Here is a 14,240-nt window from a genome sequence, read left to right as displayed (position 1 = left end):
GCTTCTCTAGGTATGAGGGTTATTTCTAGGAGCTGAAAGAAACGGATGCTGATTCTAGCGGCAGCGGACCCGAATGGCAAATAATTACTTTTGGGGTTCATACGGCAGCCACACAATGAGCGCCCACCCCGATCCTGTAGCAGTTCTTTATCACACACAATTTCCCAGGTTTGTGCTCAGTGATGCAGGGCTAACGTGTCAGAAACAACGCGGGAGACACTGACACGAATTCAAACCTTTGAGTCCGTCACTCTGTCAGTGACACTTGCCTGGCTGACAGAGCGGAGGGGGGGGGGCTATGGGGAGAGGAAGGGTTTAGGGAGTTGGGGGGGGGGGGCTGAGAGCAGGTAAAGACGGGACAAAATGCAAAAAAAGATAACTCTTGAGAAAAATGTAACAGTAAAAAGAGAGACAGGTGGACAAAGGAAAGACAGAGACAGGAAAGAACATTGAATGTGATGGAAGAAAGACAAAAAGGAATGGGCAGAAAGATGGTGCGGGAAAGGAAGACTGGAAAACAAATCGAGGAAGCACAGGGGTGATGGCGAAGGAAGAAGGGAAAAGCGTAGAGAAGGAAAAGAGCAAATTGACAGAGAAGAATAAAAAGGACAGAAGGCACCGTTTTAACATTTTCGCTGCATGCTCTCCGGCCTATATTGTACCTGCGATGCCTGCATGTATGTCAGGGAAGCGTGCACTTTTCCTTCGCATGGCAGATCTGGTCTGTTTACGAGAAGGAGGCATGCACCGCTGCTTGCGGTGCCACACCTGCTCGGAGTGGGGGAAGCATGGGGTGCGACTTTCTGCATAGGCGTCACTCGGGGGGGGGGGGGGGGAGGAAGCAAAGGAGGGCATTTCCGCCACATTTGCTTCTTAGGCTCCCTAATTGTTGGCCTCCACTCTCCCCACCACCCCCACCCCACCTGTGTGTGACGAATCAACTTCCGGGGCACCAGTGATCCAGGGAGGAATATGGGTTTTTAAACCATCAATCAGCCCCACAGCTCTAGTACACTAGAAGAGATCCGAAATGATTGGAAACACAAGTCAATTATAAACCTCCTTGCCCAATTTTGGTAACATGGACGGAACGGCAGGCTTATCTCTGCAAGGTCGTGGATCGTTGGTTAGTTGCAACACAGCGAACATACAAATATTACCCAATGATAAAAGGGACTGTCCAGTCAAGGTTGTACAAAAGTATCTACTTTATTATCATCACGACAGACCGCTCCAGCACACTACAAAATACAGGCCACCCTGTAAAGGAATACAGAGGACAGACAGTTTCAAGAAGGAAAGGGATGCACTCTGGATACTGATAGGAGGGTAGTCGGTAAAGTAATTAATCTCAATGTTCAAGGATACTTGGTTTCAGCACAAAGGGAGTAATGGTTTGTAAAATGTCACTAGGGGCCTTTGGAGAAGGACCAGGGAGACATAACCACGATGTACCTTGTGTTTGTTGAAGTTCTTGGTGTTCGACAGGGGCCAGTCGGTTTCACAGCGCTTTGTAGCTTCTGTGACAGAGTTCAAGACGGGAGACAGCTGCAGGTATCAGGCGGCAGGCAGTTCGGCGAGCGAGGCTGGACGGACGGCTGCAGGCTGGCCTACACAGCGGCTCGGGGTCAGGAACAGAGACGTTGCTAGGGGGGGCTAAGTGGGCTATAGCCCCTGGTTTTTTGGTTGGAGCCCCGGATAGAATCTCAGGAGCTACAACCAAAATGCTAGCTAGCCCCCAGTCCCGACAGTTCCGACATTAGCCTAGCCCTGGGTCTTTTCCAGAGCTAGCAACACCCCTGGTCAGGAATCATTGTCTCAGTGCTGATTGGTGGGTCTAATGCACTGGTTGAGGTATCTCGGATGGCGTGAGCAACTGCGGCGTGACAACAGTCAGCGGTGCAGTTGGTTGCAGCTCGAGGGGCTGAAATGCCTCGAAAATGTCCTTACAGACGGACGCTGGTTGATGCTCATCAGTGCACTCCTAGCTTCTTCGCTGGGCTCATGTCGCCCTTTAAGGCGGAAGGCCCAAAGCTGACGAGAGTGTTGCAGGCAAAAGCTTTGCCCTTCTTTCAGTTAAGAGACTCTCTGGAACTTCCCAACTAGGAAGCTTGCTTGCAGAGATAGGGCACACAGTGTGCTGGCTGGGTTGCAGTTCTGAGGCTGCTGGAGTGTCCTCCGGATTCAGCATCTCCCTTTGTTCGCTGGGAGATCTTTAGGGGCAGGATCTTGCTTCCCTCTTGAAAATCCTGGACTTCTGTCACTGGCAGAAGCTGTTAGGCAGAATGTACCTTCAGTCACGGTCCAAATGAGTCCTTCTGTTACTCATTGCAAAGTCTTCAGATGATCTTCTAATAGAGGGGCTCAGCCCTCTTTTAAAGCCAAATGGGCCCCAGTGATTGGTGCAGGCTAATCCTACCTTAATGGACCAATCCTTTGTCCTCACCAACTATTTTTTGTTATGCGTGAGGTCATAACCAGAGTGATTTGCAACAGGAAAGGTAAAGGGGCGACAACATGTACCACTAAGTTCCACCCATCTTCCTGTCTGTTGTGGATCAAAGTGTCTCTCTTGTTAATTGAGGTCTCTGTGGTCCCTGATCAAAGCGCATGTCTCCCTTGAAGTTATGTCGAGAACAGACTTTCTGTCTTCAACAAATCACATGCTTATACCTTCCTAAATGGGTTCCTCTGCAGGGATGACTACTGTAAACAGTTGTCCCAGACATGACATTCACTGCCCTTCATACTAAGGAGAGTGTAGCGGACTTCAAGCTGACACAGATGCATATCGAAAGGGGGTTGGGTATCCCCTCCTTTGTCAGTCCTGCGACCAGGCCTCCCGCAGGCCTGCTTCAATTGACTCATCAGTATACGCTGCCAGCAGCAGGTGGACAAATGATAGGACAGATCCATGGAGCATTTGATATATTAGGCTGGTCATGGCAGGAAGAAGGTGTTGCCCTCCTCCTCTTGCTGCTTTAATGTACTCCTGGCTGTCACATTCCAACTGAACATGACAGTAGAACTGTGTTTGTAGGATGTGTCCACCCAGAGTACGCGTGACTATGTGTTTGTTATGCTGTGAGCACAGGAAAATGTGTGCAGATTAGCTCCACACATTTACCGAGGTTGATCTATTATTCAGTCTCTTAGAAAAGTATCAAAACAGCCCAGGCGAGTGCACATCCACCGTGCGGATGGTCGAATTCCTCACACCACCCAAACTACACTTTCAGGCGTCTTAAAGGTGATTCTTTGGCAGGGGTGGAGCAGGAACCAAAAGAGGACCCAGAATTAATTTTCTAAGTGGGCCCATATTACACATTTTCAGGAAGCCCAACCCTCGTCCTGTGAGAAAATTTGCAAATAAAATATGTTACCACACAAAAGAGGCCCAGGGTGAAGAGGCAGAGTTCCCCATAGGCCTATCCACCCCTGTCCTTTGGCCAGTTGTCAAACATGCATGTTTACAGTCTTTGTTGGATCAGTCCATCCTTTCTTCTGGCCTGGATCAGACAACACAGGAATTGATGGGCCACGAATATCATTCGGGAGGGGGCCAACCATGTTAAAAGCAGACTTCCCACTTGCTAGGCACACTATTGTTTTTTAAATGTGCAGCTTACAATGTCATAGAAACAACAAAAACGACATTCCCAAAATGAAACATACTTAACTTACATCCGAGTTTCCTTTAAACTGTGTTTAGCTTTTTGTCAGACAACCACACAAATATTCAGTGATTTTTGGGCCCCTTTCTTTGTGATTTATAAAATGATATAGTTCTAAAGATATATGCGTGTGAAACAGTTTAAATCACTCATATACATGCTCCTATAGTACTGACAGAATTATTAGGAAACTGAACCGTGGGGTCCATGGGCGCCAACTTTTGAGGTTCAATATGGGGGAAGAAATTACCCCATCCCCGATGTGAATATATCCAAGTGACCAGCCAAACCCATCCTCTGGCAGAACACATTTAATAGCACTTGTTTTTTTTATAAGGTACTGCAAAAAGACATCAAATTTACATCCAGCTTTAAACATGTAACATCTCAGCAACAGTCACACAACCTGCTGAGATACCCTGGTATCTTTTTACTGTAGGTTGTGTCTATGGATCCCTGATTATGCTCAAAATCACTTCATTACCAACAGTGCAGTTCATGTATATGACTTTAAAGTAGGGGTGGCTCATTCATAATGGGCAATAGGGCACCAACCCTCCCCATTATGGACCTGCCAAGCCAGCCCACTGAAAACACTGAGCCTACCCCTGCTATCGAAACCAGCTGAGGGAGTGCTCCTGGGCTGGCTTTTACTGAATTGTCAAAGGGAAATACTGTGAGGAATTCGACCATCCGCACAGTGAGTGTGCGCTCGCCTGTTTTTATATAAATTTTAAAAGAAATGGAAGGGTGATAGATCAATCTCCGGAACATGTGTGGCACTCACCCGCACATATTTTCTTCCTATGCTCACTGCACAACACACATATAGACCTGTGTACTCTGGGTGGACACAGCCTACAGGTGCAATCCCACTGTCATATTTAATTGGGATATGACACGGGGGTACACCTTGTCATCTTAGAAGGGGGAGGGCAAAACCTTCCCTCTCCCACGGCCAGTCTAATTAACTAACAAAGGCTTGATGGATCTGCCCTTGCCGTTTGTTTACCTCTGCTGCTGGTGGGAGCTTTGCATACTAATCAGTTTAATTCAAAAGGCTCACATGGGGCCTGGCAGCAGAGGCTAACAAAAGAGACTGGAAACCCTAACACATTTTAATATGCATCTGTGTCAACCTGAAGCCAGCTCCCACTTCTCAGTATCAAGGACAGTGAATTGTCATATCTGGGACAGCTGTTTACATGAGTCATCTCCACAGGGAGACCCCATTCAGAAGGCACAAATATGCGGTTGGCAGAAGACAGAAAGTTTGGACCTGCCGTAGCTTCAAGGGAGAGCTGCCGCTTTAATCAGGTACCACAGAGAGCTCCATTGACCAGAGAGACCCTTTGAGCCACAACAGTCAGGAAGAAGGGTGGGACTTGGTATGACATGTTTTCACCCTTTTACCTTTTCTGCTGCAAAGCACTCTGGTTATGACCTCATGCAGTCCGGAGATTATTGGTGGGGACTCAGGATTGGTTAATTAAGGTAGGCTTAGCCTAAACCAATCCCTCTGGTCCATTTGTCTTTAAAAGAGGGTCAAGCACCGCTTTTGGGCAGATCTGAAGACTTTGCAAGGAGTAACAAGAAGAACTCAGCATTGGACACTGGCTGAGGGTACAGTCTGCCTTACATCTTCCACTAATGCAGGGAGGCCATGACCTCCTAGAGGGAAGCAAGGTCTCTCCCCTAAACATCTCCCAGGGAACAAAGGGAAATACCGAATCCAGAGAACCCTCCAACAGCTCCAGAACCAGTACCCAGCCAGCACACACATACCCTGCTAGGCTCTGCAGCAAGCTTCCTAGGTGGGAAATGCCAGAGTCTATGAACCAAACCAAGGACAAGGCAGCTGCCTGCAACACTCACCTCACCTTTGGGCCGTCTGCCTTAAAGGACGACACGAGTCCAGTGAAGACGCTAGGAGGAGTGCATCGACAAGCATCTACCAGCATCCGTCTTAAAGCACATCCGAGCCAGTCGAGCCTCTCGAGCTGCAACAGACTGCACCGCTGACTATTGTTATGCTGCAGTCACTAAAGCCATCCGAGACACCTCAACCAGTGCTTCAGAACTGCCGACAGGCACTGAGACAACGATTCCTAACCATGAGTAGCCGTGTAGGCCTTCCTGCAGCCATTCGTCCAGCTTCGCTCAATGAACTGCCTGCCACCTGATACCCTCAGCTGTCTCCAGTCTTGAACTGTTTCGAGCACCACGAGGTTCTACAAGCACAAGGTACATTGTGTTTCTGTCCCCTGGTCCTTCTCCGAAGGCCCCCAGTGACATTTTACAACCCATTGCTCCTTTTTGTTGAAACCAAGTATCCTGGAACTATTGTGATTAATTACTATACTGACTACCCTCCTGCAGTGTCCAGAATGCATCCCTTATTCTTTGACACTGTCTGTCCTCTGCATTCCTTTACAGGGTGGGTTGTATTTTGGAGTGTGCTAGAACTGTCTGTTGTGATATTAATAAAGTAGATTTGTGTACAACCTTGAATGGACAGTCCCTTTTATAATTGTGTTATAATTGTTTTTCACTGTGTTATGACTAACCAACGATCCACAAACTCTCAGAGATAAGCCTGCCGTTCCATACACGTTACCAAAAATTGGACAAAGAAGTTTATAATTGACTTGTGTTTTCAATCTGTTCAGATCCCTTCTGGAGTACTAGAGGTGTTGGGCTGATTGGTGGTTTAGAAACTGATATTCACCCATGGACCACTTGGCCCTGGAAGTTGATTTGTCACAAATACGGTCTCCCTTTGACAGTTCCGTAGTACGCCAGCACATGCCCAATGAGCCATGCAAGCATAGTTGCCAACATGATCCATTCCAATCTGTAGGTGCTTATCCAGTCCTGTTTTTTTCTTCGCATTCTGGGACTTTAGTTCCACTTTTCCATTATAAGACTAAGACTACAAGCACCTACAGATTGGAATCGGTCATGTTTGCAACTATGTGCAAGGCCGGGGTGTTTTGTTTCCTCAACCTTGCATGGCCCATTGGGGATGTAGGCTCAGGTACTGAAGGTCTTGATGTATGGGAGTGCACTGTTGCACCCCCTCACACATCCAGGACCCAAGGGATGGCATGATGGTACGATCTGGCTCCTCCATGCAAGAATTTAATACCATCATGCTCACTACCCTAGATAAAGTGGCTCCTCTCAAACTAGACCAAGTAAACCAAACACTGATCTAAATAAATGGTTTACTCCACAGCTAAGAGATTTACGCATTCTGAAAAGAAAGAGTGAAACCACCTGGAGGCTCTGCCCATCAGTCAATAACAAAGCTAAATTATCCACTCTCTCCTCACTTTACAAAAAAGAAGTTTGCCAGGCAAAACGTAACTCTTATGATGACCATATACCTAAATCTAACTCTAGCATGAAAGTGCTTTTTGCCATTCTAAAGGAACTCGAGTCTCCCATCGCCATTCAGGACACCTGTACCAAGGACAAACCTTGGTGCACGGATATCCAGCAAGCCTTAGCAAATAAAATTATCACTCTCCAAAATAAAATCCAGCAATAAAAAGAAGTACTCAAAATTCAAGATTTGACTAAAATGCCTCACACCTATATCCTACTGGCACACAGTAATACCTTCCACTTCTCCAAAATGACCGCCTTGGAAGTAGAAAAAGTTATCCTGTTGCTTAAACCATCAAATCGTAAAGGTGACATTTGCCCAGCACAGTTAATAAAAGACGCTGCCGGAGAATTATCTCCCTTTATCGCTAAATTGATCAACGCCTCCTTTGCCTCAGGCACTATCCCTGCCAACCTTAAACAGTCCTGGGTACCCCCCCTCCTTAAAAAGCAGACATTAGATCCCCTTATCCCTACTAATTACCGCCCTATTACTACGGTACCGTTTCTTCTTAAGATTCTGGACAAAGCCGCATATAACCAAATTTAAAAGCACCTAGAACTAAATAACCTATTAGGAGAAAGACAATCAGGCTTCCGTCCCCTGAACGGAACTGAAACTGCCCTCATTGACTTGAAGTCTCAAATTGATGAGCTGAGAGACAAAGGGAGAACAGTACTCTTACTACTCCTGGACCTCTCAGCTGCCTTTGATTTGGTGGATCACAAAGTCCTCTGTAGTCACTTGGACTCCGCCGCCCATTTCTCTTCGGAAGCCATTGGATGGATCAAGTCATTCCTGAGCGAGAGAACGATGAGAGTCTTCTCCCCTTCAGCAGCGGCAGATCCCACCCCTATCTCATGTGGTGTTCCCCAGGGCTCTCGTGTATCCCCAACCCTATACAATATCTTCACCAAGCCCTTGTTTGATGATCTGGACCATCTTGGTATCACCTACACTAATTATGCAGACGATACACAGATCCTCCTCCAGCTTTCTGGGGATCATGCCAAAGACACGGAATTGGTGAACAAAGTATACCTTATCATCCAGGCATGGATGGCCACTCACGGCCTTTGCCTAAACGATAAGACAGAGTTGATTATCCTGGGTACCCAAGCCAATATCAAAAAACTAGGCCAGGAATTCTCCTCTTTCAACATAGATGGGAACATCATCCAAGTATCCAAGGATGTAAAAACCTTGGGATTCTATCTTGATTCTACCCTATCACTTGATAAACAGCTAAAATCCCTTGCATCCTCTACGGCCTACACGTGCAAACTGATAAGAGCCGGTAAACCATTCCTTTCCAATAAGAGCTGTCTAATCTTGGCTAGAGCCTTCATTCTCTCCAGAATTGATTATTGTAATGCTCTATACTCTGGAGCTAATAAAAAAATAACCCAAAGACTACAAACATTACAAAATAATGCCTTCAGAGCAGCACTAGGCATTAATAAAAGGTCCCATATCTCTTCCACCAGTCGACATCATAACTGGTTGACCACGGAGAACAAAATAAAACTTAAGATGCTATCACTGACCCACAAAGCCCTCAATAACTCTGCCCCTAGTTACCTGTCTGACAAATTCCACAGGAGAACATCTCTTAGACCAACTAGAGCTGGCAACTCCAATTGCTTGACAAAAACGAACTTTAGACTCACTACTATTGGAGGAAATAGTTTCCGGTTAAGGCGGCTAAAACCTGGAACTCACTACCACAAGACCTTAGAGCGGACTTGCCCTACCTTTGTTTCAGGAAAAAAGTCATTCAATTCCTTACCTCGACTAACCTCAGTTGACCGGTGTTACCTACCTCCTACTGATATTTATCACTAGACCTTCATTCCATATAGCTTGAATTCTGATTGACCTACTTGAACTTGTATATTTTGTATTTGTTTGTGTGACCCTACTGTCATTTCTAATGTACACTGTGCTATGATGCAACCTTGTGACCCTACTGTAATTTCTAATGTACACTGTGATATGATGTAACCTTGCAAGTCCCGCATTTTCTTGTCACTGCGCCCTGCTACCCCTGGGTCTGGCGTGCACAAAAAATGAATAAAACAAACAAACAAACATATGCAGGGGCCAGGAAGCACTCCTTGCTTTCTAGTCACAGGCAAAAATTGCCAGCATGTAGTGATGTTCTTAGATAGACTATAATGTGCATTAGTTGAACTCAGAATGATCCTAAACAAATCGCTCAGTGTCTTGAAGCCGTTGTGTTTTCCCTGCCCTTATGTTACACCTTCATCAAGGCAAGGCTCTGGAACCCGTGTTTATATTCAGTGACCCTGGCCTCGGTGTTACAGCTAGGGAAAAGATGGCAATGGGGAGGGACACACAAAGGTTGTGGGTGTTGTTTGGTTATTTACCCAATGATAACGATTGATGGCACATTGCCATGCTAATCCCTAAGGTCTTTCCAGCCACTAGCTGTCCCTCCCCGATCTAAACACATCCTCCTGGGATCTCTATGAGCTGGCTCTACGAACCAGTATCATGTCATCAAACTTTAGCATGCCAGTGTTTGTTTTAAGCAGTGCGCTAAGAGTTAATGGCTTTATGACAGATGTTAATGGCTACTGGGGTAATACAAATATCTTCACTGAGTGTGCCTTCAGGCCCTTGATTTCCCTCTCTTGCATACACTGAAATCCTGTTAAAAAGAAGCAATGACAAAGCCAGCAGTTTTGGCTTGAGGTATTAGATAAGCATTTGCCAGGTACTGACATCATATACCCGAGTAATCACTCAATGCTGCAGCTTTTGAGATCTTTTGGCCTGGAGGTACCATTATATCAGTGCCTAGCAAATTCCTATCTCATGCCTACCCAAAAGCCCAAACTGCTGGCTTTGCCAATGCGTGTTTAAATTGTTGATATCTGCTAGGGATGACCATGTTCCACTTATTGCAGCAACAGGTAGTAGTAATGAGGACTGATGAGCACTGGAAGAGGGACATAGAATCCAGAAACTGAAAAAAGTGAAGGTCACCCCACAACCAGAAATAGGGTGCATGACCTGCGCCCGGTGCAACCATCCTCATGGAAAAAGAAGCAGGTGCGGCAGGGTAATACTGAGGAGCATTGACAGAGCCTTTAATAGCAATAACGATGGATAATGGAAGTCAGTATCAAGTAGCCTTTGCTGAGCTGTACCGGAATAGCAGGTGTCATATCCGGACAGGATTAGGCTGCATTAGGAGTGCACGTGAGAACATCGGTGGAGACAGCTGCGGTATTTCTCTCATAGGCTGTACCGGGCCTGGGTGAAAACACACCACTGCAGAAATGATGGAACAGAAATCGTGCTTAAACGGTGCATGCATGTGGCTGGAGGGTATGCGATGGGCCCAAAACAAGTCCAGCAAAGTTCCTTATTCCATGGGCTCCTTTCCACTCCGAGGACCACCCCCAAACTAACCCAGCCATTCCTAAAATCACTTCCTGAACCAGAACTCGGGAGCTTCCACCCATTAGCTGGCTTCAGAAGACACGAAGGAGCTCCATGAGGAAACAGCCCAAGCCCCACATCCTGTGTAGGTTCTCTTCAAATAGGTATATATGGCTTGTGATTTCCGGAGATTTTTCTATTAGGGTGAGTATTGAGACACATGAAAAGCGCGGCGAGCACAATTTGCATTTTTGTTCAGAAAGGTTTCATGCTGAATTACTCTCCCAGACCTATTTCCAATGTAAAATGTGGGCATTCTTAGGGTCCCAGAAGGCTCTTTGCTTTCATGCAAATGAGCAGCATTGGTTTTCTTGAAGAGATTGGGTGCTGCTGGATTTGGGACATAACTTCCTAAACGTCCCTCCCATGTCCGCTCCCACACTGTATCAGAACGGCAAAGGGTGCTGAAAATCTGGGCAGAGGGGCCTTAGCAGAGCCTGCAGAGGTACATGCAGATGCTCATAAGATAGGGGTGATGGCATGCTCATAAGTGCAAAGATGACAACCTCTCGCCGTGGGCTCGAGGGGCACTTATGCGTGCCTCACGCTCCCATGACCTGCCCCCCAGGAATGTGCTTCATTTATATAGCTCCGCCCACCTCGCTAAAAGGACAAATTGTGCTGTGAACCCACGACATTCAAAACAATTAAATCCGAAATACAAACAAGCACAATTCCCTTTTATTTACCCTTTTTGCAATAGTGTTTAATAGCATAGATAAGTGCATTTGCCCCAAAAGCAGTGACAGTTTCTTAGTTAACTGCGATTTGTGATTAGTTTGACAGACAAGCACTTTATCTTATTTACACCACTCAGCTAAAGTGTGCACTGCATTGTACTTTCAAGTTAGCCTTTAATAGGCATTCAGAAGTTATAGGATTGCACTGGAGTGACTTGTGATCTTGGGCACAACTGTTCTGAGTGGGCGTTTTCACTAGCAGTGACTTTTTTGACAAATTGAAGCATCAGTAATTAATATAGATATAGAGATGGGGCAAACCCAATTACCTGGACTTGCAATTATCTGAACATGTAATCACTTGCAATCAGTGTATGGTTTATTTTCTCAAATTGTCTTAGTTTATCAACCCAGCCCCACCATTAACCTGTGTGCCTGACTCCAAAGCAGTTTTTTTGTGTGGTGATGTGCTAGCAAGGCATACACTTCTGGGCTGTGAAATCTGCTATGCTACCTTTAGGAGGTCACAGGAGGTCAAAGCTCTATCACTGGCAGAAGCAGACCTCAGTAAAGACAGAGAGAGGTACAAGGCTCTTTTGCATGTAAAAGGATCATCACTTAAGTAAGTTATGACCTTTTTTCTCAGCATGTGCTCCTCTCCGGGTTTCCAGATATGTTTGCGGCCTCCAGGGTTTGTTGTTTCTTTGTGGGTCAATGCGGCGAGTCGGGGGTCAGTTGACATCTCTGGAAACGAGGGACATTGCCAGAGCTGCTTGGGTACTAGGATGCTGAAAGGGGCAGGTTGAATTAGAGGGGGTTGGGACTGGCTTGACTGTGAATTCTTGAATGAAAACATCGAATATGCATGAGCGACCGAGCGCAACAAGGGAGTCTGAACCAAACAAGTGGGGATCGGGGAGGTCCAAGACATTTTTTGAAATAATGTGTTAAAATGGTCGTTCAACAGCACTTTCTTTGAAAATGTAGGTATAAAGCCAAAGGATTTGCAATCGGTTGTGTATGGTAGCACATAAAAAAATCCAACAGGGCACAGGGGAATTTTCCAGCAAATTTTAATGATGCCTTTTGCCCACAAAATATTCCAGTGACTAAAACATTTTCATGCTGTGCAAGCTGAACAAATATATGCCAGTATTACGATATAAGGCCTCTCAGCCAGTAATAAATCCCATGCCACAGAAAGAAAGTCACAGACTGTCTATACCAACACTGGCCAGTGTACCACACAATCACACTTATGTTTGCTTTTACCCTTGATGCAAAGTACAACAATGCCATGATTTACAAAATATATGGCCAGGCTGGAACCACCAATGTAGACCAGTCTAACCATGTAATAACACGTGCTTGCTTTACCCTTCATGCCACATAAAAAGTAAGAAAGTAAATGCACAGTGACAGTACCACCACCACCACTGTAGGTGAGGCTAGCCATATTATAACACTTATGGTGTTGTTACCCTCAATGGCAAGCAAAAAATGTCATGCCACAATAAGAAAGTATAGAGAGACTGACACCACTAATGCAGCCCAGTCTGGAGAAGTAATAACACTGAACACGCTTGCTTTACTCCTGATGCCAAGTAAAACACTTATTGTCACAGTAATACAACATATGCAGACTGGCACTAGTAGTGCCAGTGGGCATATACTTTCTTACTGTGGCATGGCATTTTTTACTTGGCATCAAGGGCAGTGCATAGATGATCAGTGTTATTACATGGCTAGACTGGCTAAATTGAATGTAGGCCAGTCTATCCATGTATTTAAACTGATCTTTGCTTTACCTTTGAGGACTGTGCATTAAGGGTAAAAAAAAAACATTAAATAAGCTTTAATAACATGCTCAACACCAGAGACTATTCTCTAAGCGTTGGACCGGGATTCAAACCTGTATTGCACTGCGTTGTCTTGCTTCCAAGACAAACACGTTGCTCCTGAACTATTCTTCCAGCATTTATACGTGTTATTTCATGGCTAAACCTGCAACAATAAATGTGGACCATTCTACCCATGTAATAACACTTATGTTTGCTGTACACTTGATACAAAATATGTAAAGTAAAAAGAATTACATGCCCAGGCCCCACCTTAAATTTAGCGGCCACGGAAGGGGGGTAAATTTAGGGGGAGGGCTGGCACATACTCAACATTTTCACCCATACATTCACACAACAGTCATAAAACTCCATACATGCACGCATACATAAAAACAGACACCCCAACATATCAACATGGGTACATACACACATTACATAAACGCAACGTACCTGCTCGCATCCTCCACACAGACCTGCGTAGCCAAGGAGGAACAGATGGCCCTCCACTCCTCTTTGTAATGTAAACACGCTGTATGACATGCAAGGTCTCCTCTCCTGTTAGCATGTCTACGCTGTTAGCATAATATTGAGAGGAGGCAGCCCAGTCTTCCGTCACCATGGCGCCTCATTACGTGCTACGCTTTGGATGCAAAAGGGCACCGCAAAAAGAAATGCGTAACGGAGGACATGCCCCTGCTCAGAGGCAGGCAGCACGGTCCCCCCCACACAAGTAAAGCATATGGCTGGATGGTGCTGTCTGCCCGCCACTCTGGCGAAGCGGTGGCCTTGCGGCAAAGCCTCCCACCAGAGGCGTAGCCAGGATTGTCGAACAAGTGGGACTTGAAGCAAATGTGGTTGGGCCCAGTGCAGTGACATTAACATCTGTAAATGCCCACACAGTGCTGCTGGGAGGGCATTTACAGATTTTGAGTGGGCCTTGCCCGCTCAGGCCCTAACCTGTCTACACCTCTGCCTCCCACCGCCTCTCGCCTATAGTGGCGGGCCAACACAGGTTTGATTTCAGGCCATTGACAGATGTGTGTGCACATGCTGTCGGTTAGAGGTGAGGGGCATTGGCCGAGCAGTTCTTTGAGCCGGTACTATAGCAGCAGACAGTGATTTCAATGGAGCCCTGACAGAGCCATGCGTGGATCCTGCACTTGAGCGATAGAGGGCACTACTT

The 14,240-nt window shown here is 46.1% G+C and overlaps 1 protein-coding gene across 2 annotated transcripts in view; it reads right to left on the bottom strand.

The window, feature by feature from the left end:
- STRA6 (signaling receptor and transporter of retinol STRA6) overlaps positions 1-14,240 on the bottom strand; it is a 336,152-nt gene that overhangs the window by 203,936 nt on the left and 117,976 nt on the right. The gene's annotated exons all lie outside the window — the stretch shown is intronic.

This window comes from Ambystoma mexicanum, chromosome 11 (assembly GCF_040938575.1).
Source record: "Ambystoma mexicanum isolate Mex_15411 chromosome 11, UKY_AmexF1_1, whole genome shotgun sequence".
Lineage (NCBI taxonomy): Eukaryota > Metazoa > Chordata > Amphibia > Caudata > Ambystomatidae > Ambystoma > Ambystoma mexicanum.
This window is presented reverse-complemented; position numbering and strand designations above follow the sequence as displayed.